Raw genomic sequence first — 11,130 nt, 5'->3', positions numbered from 1 at the left:
GGGAGCGAGGGCAAAGAAGGAGGCGAACCTGGTTGGAAGGTAAGGAGGTGGAGAAGAGCTTGGGAGAGAGAAAGAACCTACAAAACAAAGAAGAAAGTAAAAAAACAAGAAAATTACCCCTAATTACATACACATACATTTTACAACATGTACATGTAACCAAGAGGAGAGAGGAGTGAGGGCAAAGGAGGCATACCTTGTGAGGATGCAAAACACACGCGTACGAATAAAAACGCAGAAAAAAGAGAGGTTCTATTTTACTGTAAAAACCTGTGCTCTCAATATATGCGTCGAAATAACCGTGGAAAGAAGCATCGAAATCAGGGTGGAAAAAAGCGTCGAAACGTGAGTGAAAAATAGCGCGTCAAAAAAAATTTTCCCACGCTCGTTTTGACGGATATTTCAATGATCTTTTCGACCTTATTTTGATGATCGCTACTTTTCATTCAAATTCAAAATCTTTTCAGATCTTGCGTGCCCCCGACATTTCAAATTACCTACCACCGACTACCACCCTCCACAAATACTTAAGGGAGGATTCCCCTCCAAAAATAAGCATTCGTTTCCCATTACAAATCAATATGGAAACCATGGACGACGCCACACCCTCAAATTTTGTTGATTTAGAGGAGAAGACACTTTGCCCATGTACTCGCTACAAATACCAAGTGGCTCGATACCAAGTGCCTTGACATCGACGAATTTGCAATGATCATACAAAAAAATGAGAAATATTTTCGATGGAGCGATTGGAACATCTAACTAGTGGCATTGCGTGCTTCAACAATAATGAACTAGTGGATATTCGACCTGAACAATGGAGACCAACAAGAGTAGCAACAAACGAGGTGATCCAACAACCTGAGGAACTTGAGGCGGATTTAGAGCAAATACTAGAACATGACATGGATGACATGATAAATGCCTTACACGATGGAACAGAAGATCGAGGATTGGAACACAAAAGGGTAGAAGAAAACACACGACGTGTCGAATACACTTCCCAAGAAGAGAAACAGCTACGCATGCTTGCTCGTCTTCCACTATATCGTGGAGCACATGTGTCTGTTTACGCGCTTGCCTATCCAAATTGAACTTGCAATCGATTTTTGGATGGTGTGATACGAGCGTATCAAACTTTTTGCGTAAGTGATGATATCATATGTAATTAGTGAGTTATGTACCTTTATATGCATTTTCTTAGCTTGACTATTTTGTGTAACAGCTTATTGAAACATCAAATATTGCCAGAAGATAATGAGATGCCAGTGGACCGTAGAGTCGAGCAAAAGCAATGTTACACTCAATTAGTATGGACTACAACACACACCATGCTTGTCCAAATGATTGTATTCTTTATTGACAAGAATATAACAGTGCAGTACAATGTCTGCATTGTAGTACATCGAGATATAGGCAAGATGTGCAAGGAGAAAGGTTACCAGCAAAAGTTTTACGACACTTTTCCATCATCCCTCGGATAAAAACAATGTTCAAGTGCAAATCCATTACAGGATTGATGACTTTGCACCGTAACACTAGGTCCATGGATGGTGTTATGCATGTGCCCATAGATTCCCCTGCATGGAAGCACATTGAAGAGAAGTGGGTAGCCTTTCAGGAGGAGGCTCGCCATATTCGTCAAGGTGAAGAACATGGATGTGTACTTAGCCCCTTTAGTTGAGCAGCTTCGTGTTCTTTGGGAGGGCGTTGAAATTCATGATATTTCCAAGAGGTTTGGACAATGTGCACTAACATTGAGAGGAATACTTATGTGGACTATGCATGATTGGCCTGGCTATGGGGAGAGCGCTTAGGTAATACTGTGGCTTGTTTTTAACATATTATGTTAAGTCATGATTGTCATCCAAACTTACCTCCTACAATCTTTTTTGATGTTCTATAGGGCTTTTAGTGTCAGGGTATAATGGATGTCCATTATGTGGGCCGCAACTTGAGGCTCCATACTCAACGTCTATGAAGACGATAGTATATGAGGGCCACAAGAAGTAGCTCCCAGTGGACCATCCTTTGCGTGAGGGATTTCTAGGGAGGTCTCCTCGCATATGGAAGAGCAGTGATTGGAGGACCTTATGGGAGCTGGATCCAACCTGTACACCATCGAGGCTGTTACAATGGCTGAGAAATACTTTCCAACAATATTTTAACCATTCAATTTCACTTGCTAGTTCATGTCGTTGATGAAGTTGCTGTGGTGGCTGGGGTTGTCCATAGCCGATGGATGTTTTTCTTGGAGAGATTTATGAAGACACTTAAAGGATTCGTTCATCAAAGAGCTCGTCCTAAAGGTAGTATGGCAGTGGGATGGCTTGTTCAAAAATCACTTGTATACATAATTGAATTTCTTAGTACGTCTGATCCCGATATGCCAAGATTATGGACACAAGAAGAAGATGATCGACTAGTTGGGAATTGTGCTTGCAATATTGTAAGTTTGGGGCAAATTGGTCATGCAGACATCACTTTCGAGTAGAAGGAATAGATAAAAAGAGAACAACATTTAAATGTGGTGATGGGAACTCCATTTTGAGTTTGGTATAATGGGTATACAAAGATCTTGAAAGGGTGGAGGAATATGGATGCTTCTTTAAAGACTGTGCTATACTTGCACCACAAAATCTACAGGTTGATGAGGTTATTGAACTAGCCTTGAGTGCATTGCCCGGTCTTGAAAGAGAATACCTCAGTGTTGATTCCGTTGCTTCTTTCGAGAACGACACAATATTGTACCCAATTGAGTACTTGAACAGTTTGAACTTGGGTGGTGGTTACCCTCCTCATCGCTTGATTCTAAAGATTAATGCTCCTATCATGTTGCTCCACAATTTGGATCGATGGGGACTTTGTAATGTTACTAGATTGGTATGCAAGCAATTTTACTCAAAGGTAATAGAAGAAAAAATCATTACATGTACCAACATTGGAGATAGGGTTTTTATTGATAGGATAACATTCATACCTACTATGCTGCAATTGCCTTTTAACATGAGAAGGAGATAATTTTGTGTAAGGTTAGCCTTTGGTATGTCAATAAATAAGTCACAAGGATAAACATTGAGTGCATTGCGACTTTACTTGGCTACACAAGTATTTGAATATAGATGGACAGTTGTACGTTGCTATGTCACGTGTTAGATCATCTGATGCAGTGAAAGTGTGTGTAAATCATCATATGGAATAGGAAAGCAGCATAGAAGGTTCAACCGAAGTCTTCACAACTAATGTTGTCTACAAGGAGGTTTTCCAAATGGCAGAAATCAAGATGTAAATTTAATCTATGCCCAAAAGGTAGAGAACAATCTATTGATATAGTAGCTTACAAACGGTGGAGACTACAATCATAGATATATCTGTATCAATGAAAAAAATATTTCCAATGATGTAACATGTGTAATCTATGTTGTCTTTCTATGCAATCTTTCACATTGATGCTTCTCTCTTTGGTATTATTGAATTCATGTGTATATATATACTTGGATTTAGCTAAAGATACCATATAGATCCACAAAAGAGAATGCCCCGTCATTGCTCAAGAGGTGGTTCTAATTGTTGAGATAGCGGATGGGTGGTGTTGGTGAGTTCCTATTTGTTATTTTTGGACATTCAGATAAGCACACGTTTACTTTTGGCTTTCTTTTATTTATTTTTCTTTCTTGGCACAAAATACTAAACGTATATATATATATAGAGAGAGAGAGAGAGGGAGAGAGGGAGACCTTAAAGTGTTATGTGAATTATTAGTGTTGTGAGTGTTATATTTGATATCAGGGGTATATTTCTTAGGATGGAGGTGGCAACGAGATTACTTTCATTTGTTTATGGTGATGGCGAAGATATTGAAGGTAAATTTTTTTTGAGATTGCTATAATTTAGGTATTTTTGTGTTCCATAATCTATGTAATATTCATGGGGCTGAATTGTAGACCCTCCATTTTGGGAAGGACAAGCAGCAATAGCATCTCTAATTATCGAACTGTTAGACTAGAGCACTGGTGTTTTACAATGTATATAGAAACCTATTTTTTATGTAGGTTTTGCGGTTTGTTTGATGAATTTATATTGCTATTGATACATTCTTTTCGCAACAGGGAATATCTTTATTTTTTAGAACCCAAATTATTGTTGGGTTTATATGGTCGAGACCCCTATAAACCCAAATTATTGTTGGGTTTATATGGTCGAGACTCCTACAACGAGAGCTTTGGGCTCCTTGGAATTTACAATCTGAGATTACAAAAGATCGCGGATCAACTTCATGTACATGTAATGTTTGTAGACTATGAAAAGCCTGATAGGTTAGATTTTCGAGTCATAGGCACTGTACAATACAAAATTTTTCAATTTGCTGTCTACAAGCCTGTTCAAACCCCGTTCGTCTCAAATATTGATCCACCAAATGAGTTTTGTAAGGTTTTGTTATTTTTCTTCTTTTTTTACACGAAACGTTTATCTTGCACTAGCTTATGTTTTTTGCGAGATGGAGGCGAGGAGTATAGGCTTCTAAGGATAGATAATCCAGTTGTCTGAAGATTTTTTTAAAGTTTTCTTCAGGTGTGTTGAGATTGTCAATATTATTTTGGATTGAAATGCTGGCTATTTATTTACGCCAAGTTTGGTGCTTTATTCAATGAAATTAAGTGCTTTACGAGTATATATATGGCAAGCATGGTGTGTTTGTATATAGGTTGGCAAGTAAGGGACCATGGGGCCCATCATAGGCTTCAAATATAAGGCTTATCCCTACTTACCCTTCAAAGATGAGCGTTCCTTTTTTTTTTCAATTGTTTGGAATTAGAAAGTAAGAAAAAAAACACACCGAGCGTGCCATCGCTTTCGCAAAACAATAAGGGCTTGAACCCATGATCTTGGGACTCTAGAGCAACACCTCTCTCTACTTCACTGATTTGTGATCGACAAATAAGAATACTCTTGCTCGTCTCAAGGATGGGTCAAGCCACTAGTTAATACAATGCTCAAAAGATTGCTTGATAAACACACGCTCTGCTTCTATTCATCAAAGGTATTGATATATATACAAGGAAATGTTTATAAGCTATTATGGAACAAATTGATTGAATTCTTGGTGCTAACTCTAGTAAAGAGAGGAATAAGAGCTAACTACAATAATAAAAATTAACTATACGGTTAAATCAACTAATCTAACACCTACTTGAAGTTTGTTTCATGTGTGGTTAGGAAACTCACTCTTTAACAATTTGGAATCATGTATCCATACTTACCTTCATGATGTAAATTGATTTATTTGAAATATAGTTATGATCTAGAGAGAGAGAGAGATAAAAATACTTGGATTTGCAAAAGGGGGAGCTAAAAGCATAGGATAATTTTCACCCAAGCCTCACCCTTCCACTCTTGGTTTCTTTTTTCTATGATTATGTTTTGGCTGGCAATGGAATAAAGCAAAGTAAAGGTCCAAGGTAACCATCATGTAAGTTGCCTTGAACCTTTACTTTGCTTTGGCTGGCAATGGAATAAAGCAAAGTAAAGGTTGGACCTTTTGGCTGGCGGTACTGCCAAAGCAACTTTGCTTTGGCAGTACCGCCAGCCAAAAGGTTGGACCTTTACTTTGCTTTGGCTGGCAATGGAATAAAGCAAAGTAAAGGTCCAACCTTTTGGCTGGCCGTACTGCTGGCTGGCAATAGAATAAAGCAAAGTAAAGGTCCAACCTTTTGGCAAGCGGTACTGCCAAAGCAAAGTAAATGGCGCCAAAAGGTCCAACCTTTACTTTGCTTTGGCAGTACCGCCAGCCAAAAGGTGGGGTTATGGACAATTTTGTATAGATATAGAGATAAAGAGATAAACTTCGCTCTATTTCTAAATGTGAGGGAGGCTCCACACAAATTCTCTCTCTCTCTAGGATACAACCTTGGTTCTTAATGTGAGGGAAGCTCCACACAAATTCTTTCCCGATGGAAGTTGAAAGCCCCCATCTCGCAGATGTACTGGCCTCTTTAAAACTGCCACAAGCTCAAAAATTTAAATTCTTTTGTCGAAAATTGTCTATTTTTGCACTTAATTATGAAAATAGAATTTTATTAATCACAAACTAATAACTGTTTCAACTTGCAGCCTAATTTTGGGAGCTCTGGATTTTGCAATGTGATTTTCGAGCCTGTCGGAGTATTACTACAGCCCGCCCTCATCGAGGATGCAAACGCTCCGCCAGAGAGGCTCCTCAAGCGCATGCTGCGCACGAGCGTCTGGTATAAATACCAGACGGGGAAAATCCTGTCAGACGAGGCTTTCCGGCAACTGGCGTTGAAATACAACGCCGTGCAGGAGTCGGAAATCAGAAGGTGTCTGCTGGAAAGAGCGATGAAGCCTGTGCCGTCAATGCTGCAGCTTCTGGACATGCTGAAGGATAGTGGGTTAAGGCTTTTCTGCGCGTCCAACGCGTCCATGGAGGAGCAGCGGCGGCTGCAGGACGAGTTTCCTGCCGTATTCTCCAAGTTCGAGGCCATATTCACGTCCGCGGAGGAGGGTATGCGAAAACCTTCATTGGGTTTTTTCGAGCTGGTACTGGCCAAGGCAAGGATCAAGGCCGAGGAAACTTTCTTCATCGACTGTGATTTTGAGAACGTAGTGGCCGCCAAGTCGCTAGGGATGGGTGGTCATACGGTGGGCGCGAGAGACGATAATGATGATGAGTCTCCCGGCCGAGACACAGTGAGGCGGATCGTGTGCCAGTGTCGGGGTCGGCGCGCCACTCTCACGTGGGCGGGACGCTTTCTTCTCGACGCTGGAGCTGGGCACCCATCCCTGACCTCTGATGGCATCCGGATCCAAGATCAATTCTCCCAGTTCGTGATGGCCGACCTGCTCAACGACCCACGCTTTCTACCCATGCACTCCCCTCCTCCTCCTATCGGCCTCATCAAATTCATCAATATCAATAGGCCTGCTTCGGGGCGCTGCAGCACAGACCATTCTTCCGATGCGTGCACCTACAACGACACACCACACGATCTTGACACCACTTCCCTTGGCTTATCTGTACTCCATAAGTTTGGCAAGGTGGACCTTAACACCATTCACAGAGTCCTGGACCACATGCTTCAATTTGTGAGCAACGATAACATCCTGCAAGTCTACTTCGACCACGAACGGCCTCGCATAGACCCTGTGGTGGCTACCAATGTGATTTTCCTTTTCCACCTTGCCAATCGAGCCAAAGATGCTGAGGACACTGAGAGCTTTGTCCATCGTGTACTGCTACACCGAGCTTATCTTGATGGAACCTTGTACTACAACCTAGCCGAAGCTTTTCTTTTCTGCGTGGCTCGCCTAGTGCACAAGTTTCAGGACCACTTTGGAAAGAGTGGCTTGAGGAGTCTACTGGCAGCTAGGTTGGAAGAGCGCAAAGGTATGGGTGGTGATGCTCTTGCACTTGCCATGCGCATAGTCACGTGCACCATGTCTGGGGTTGAGGTTAATAGAAGAGATGAGGAACTACTTGTGCAACTCCAGAATCTTGAGGGTCGTGGGATGCTCATCCTATATATCGCTATGGGAGCAATGCGAAAAGCTGGATTGGGAATAAGGCTCTAACTACAGCTTACGCGTTCATTGCACTTCAAGGCAACGCATAGATCACTTAAGGTCATGGATTATTCCAAGTTGGCAGAAGGCATGTTTCTCAACGGATCACAAAACTTGCATCTTTAAAGTTTTGAAACCTTTTCTAAAGAATTTGTAGATTTTTTGACCTTAAATATTATGATGTATGTGTGAATTTGTCCGTAGCCGTTCGTTGTAACCGTCTTGCTAATCAATAGATGGAGCCGCTTCCAAAGGAGGCCTTTTGTGTTCTTGCTCATAATTGTAAGGCACTTCACATTGGTGGAGAAGCTCTTCTTGCCCTTGCAATGTCTTTCACGCTTGACACTACTTGGGTGCTTTTCTAATAAGTGAAATGCCTCTAGTGTTTGATGTATGCAATTCACATGTTTGAGGGTGGGCTAATTCACATGTTTGAGGGTGGGCTAAGCTCAATATGGTTTATTTTAGTTGCCTTGGCGCTTTACTTTGCTTTATTCCATTGCCAGCCAAAGCACGATCATGGAAAAAAAAAAACAAGAGTGGAAGGGTGAGGCTTGGGTTGGTGACAAAGTGGAAATTCTCCTCTGTCTCTAGCTCCCCCTTCTGCAAACCTAAGTATTTTTCTCTCTCTAGATCATAATTATATTTCAAATAAATCAAATTACATCATGAAGGTTAGTATGGATAGATAATTCCAAATTGTTAAAAAGAAGCTTTGAGGAGATTTTCGAGATAAAATTCTTCCTATCAGGCTATGTACAGCTCTGTCTTGAGAAAGCACAAGGCCAACAAGATACCTCAATGGCATACTGCAGTATGCTAGAATGGACAGAGGATTACCCATGATCAAAATGAAAAAGCACCATGAATAAGTAAAATATGCTGTGCGCGTACTGTAAAGCACCGCATCCTTCCGCAGCACACAAGCCTCTGCCTTTGTCTCCCAGCTCTACGTCTCCTCATTAGTGCGCGTAGCCATTATCCATGTCTCCTCATTAGCCATTACTGCACATCACCGGAGCCTGTTTTATCCGCAGGCTATTGCGCCTATTTTCAACCACCTTAGGGGCACAGTAGTCGATGTTGGCGGCAGCCTTGACAATGGAGCTGGCCTTGAGGAGCTGCGTGAAGTCAAATCCTGTCACGCACATTATGAAGTCGCTCAAGAGGAGTAGCCATAAATTCTTTAAGTTTTGAATTGTTTTGCTTGGTTATATGCATGATCTAGTATTTGTAGGTATTGGAAGCATTCATATATGGGGATGAAAACTTATCAAAAACCACTTAGGTTTGTTAAGTTCGTGGCCAAGAGAATAGTTCATTCATGATAGCCACCACAAAAGCAAGAGGGTTAACATGCATCCATGGATTTGAAGCGGTCAGAGTAGACTGTCATGGAATCAAGACCACACCTTAATACTTTGTGCTAAAGTAAATATTTTAAGCAAGTGTTAACCATGAGAAAAGTAAGGGGTTACATACGACGCTCATGGATTTGAAAATTTGTTTGCATCATTAACAATGAACAAAGGAAGGGGTTACTGTACGATGCTCGTGGATTTTGTTTATAGACGCACAAGGAGCTAAATCCAACTTTAGTGTTTGTTAAGTTTGGGAAATTCATGTGTCTACCTACCTTAATAGTAAAATATATATTTTTTAAAGTCTTTGTGTAAGTTATAGGTAGCTAGTTTGGGCTGTTGCACCACCTTTGTACACATGAGCTGATACAAGGAGACCTGCATCATCATTATCTTCTTAAGAGCAAGTATTTACGATTTGGCCCTCCAGGCACTAGTACAAGTAATCCTCGTATATTTTTTTAGAAAATGTACATATTTCAAGTGTAATTTTTACTAATAATGTATATGTTTTTTCGTGTGTATATTCTTTTTACAAAAGTATGCATACTTGTCAACAATTTATACTCTTATACAATGTTTAACAATACTCATTCTAATGCTTTGGAAATAGAAATGGCAAAATACCCTATGGTGTTATTCGATACGCTTGTATCCCTTGGCATTGTATCCAAGCATTTGTACAAGGAGAGGTGCTTATCTGAAACACCCACATCCTTCAAGCGAGTGCACCATAAAACAATTCTTGAGAACTCTCGTAAGGCGCCAAGCATTGATAGCTTCAAGTCAAGCACATGGTAGACCTCTTAACTGAACAAAAATTAAATCTATTTTTGTGTTCTAATATTTTATTTAAAGAATGTCACCTTTTTTTTTGTAGCTATTAATGTTGTTATGGTCCAAAAGACTTACGAGGACAACTACAAGTGAATCATTGTTTTTCGACGCTTAGTTTCCACGCCTGGTCACGTCGTCGATATGTGCATAGAAATAGATGTCGAAATATGCATGGAAAAAGGAGTTAAAATATCTGTCAAAATATACGTGGAAACAGGCGTTGAAATATACATCGAAATGACAGTCGGAATTTTAAAAAAAAATTGAATTTATATATAATATTTGCTAGTTCCCATCTTGGGGTGTGTTTTAGCCTTCTCTTTCTACCTCTTTGCAAGCATATGTGTCTATGAGAGAGAGAGAGAGAGAGAGAGAGAGAGAGAGAGAGAGAGAGAGAGAGAGAGAGCGCGAGAAAGCTAGAGAGAGAGATCAGAGAGAAAGAGGGATAAAGAGAAAGAGAGATCAGAGAGAAAGAGGGATAAAGAGAAAGAGAGAGAGGGGGGGGCCGAGGGAGAGAGGAGGGTATAAGCATCACGCTCTTTAAAGGAGAAAAAATGCTAGCTCCTCCTCCTTCATCACTAAGGTGCAATTAAGAAAGTGCTCTGTTTTACAATGAAATTAAAGTTCATCATCAACTTGCTCGTTCCTCTCAGCGAGATCCATGGCTCCAAATAAATCTATTTCTAGAAATACTCCATCATTGTTGTCAATTGGTGGAACCGGTTGTCTTGTAGTAGTATAAGGTAACTCATCCATGTCGTCATCCTCTTCTAGCTCTAGCATGAGAGCTGTCGATGCATCATGATCATACTCAGCTTGAATCTCTTCTTCTTTTGGATTATCTCTAGTGTCTGTTTCTCATTCAAGATGTATTTGCTCAATGAGTACACTTTCATCCGCCGATCCTAATCCCGTGTGAGCCTCACCTACTTCCTCAACTAGTATGTCTTCTTGTTATTCAATAGGTGCTAGTGGTGTATGCTCAACCATCACATGATCTAGGGAGAGTTCCTCAGCATCTGGCAACTAATCAACTGCTATTTTCACCTCTTCAAATATTTGTTTTCCACGTGGATTTATTTAGATCACAAATAACCATTTATGATCTGTCGGGTCTTTACCACAAAGATGACTTGCTCACAGTGCTCTGGTAGCATAAATGTGTCCCTTTGGTCAGTCCATATCTTTGTGTGGTCTACTTGAAGAAATCCACACTTGTCTTTGCGTACAGTTACTTGCACCTCTTAAGTTACCAACTTGAGCCATTTCACATAAAAAATGAACATATCAAACTTTCTGAATCCAACTTTGATAATATCTTGGATTGTTCCACAATAATCTAGCATGCCTA

At 40.5% G+C, this 11,130-nt stretch overlaps 1 pseudogene; it reads left to right on the top strand.

The window, feature by feature from the left end:
• Positions 1-3,845: 3,845 nt before the first annotated feature.
• Positions 3,846-7,851, top strand: LOC147603228 (drimenol cyclase drtB-like; annotated as a pseudogene).
• The last annotated feature ends 3,279 nt before the right edge of the window (positions 7,852-11,130 follow it).

The sequence above is a fragment of the Cibotium barometz genome, chromosome 64, assembly GCF_041138505.1.
Source record: "Cibotium barometz isolate CiBa-2024 chromosome 64, ASM4113850v1, whole genome shotgun sequence".
Lineage (NCBI taxonomy): Eukaryota > Viridiplantae > Streptophyta > Polypodiopsida > Cyatheales > Cibotiaceae > Cibotium > Cibotium barometz.
Note: the sequence above shows the minus strand (reverse complement) of the source record. Positions and strands in the feature narration are given on the sequence as shown.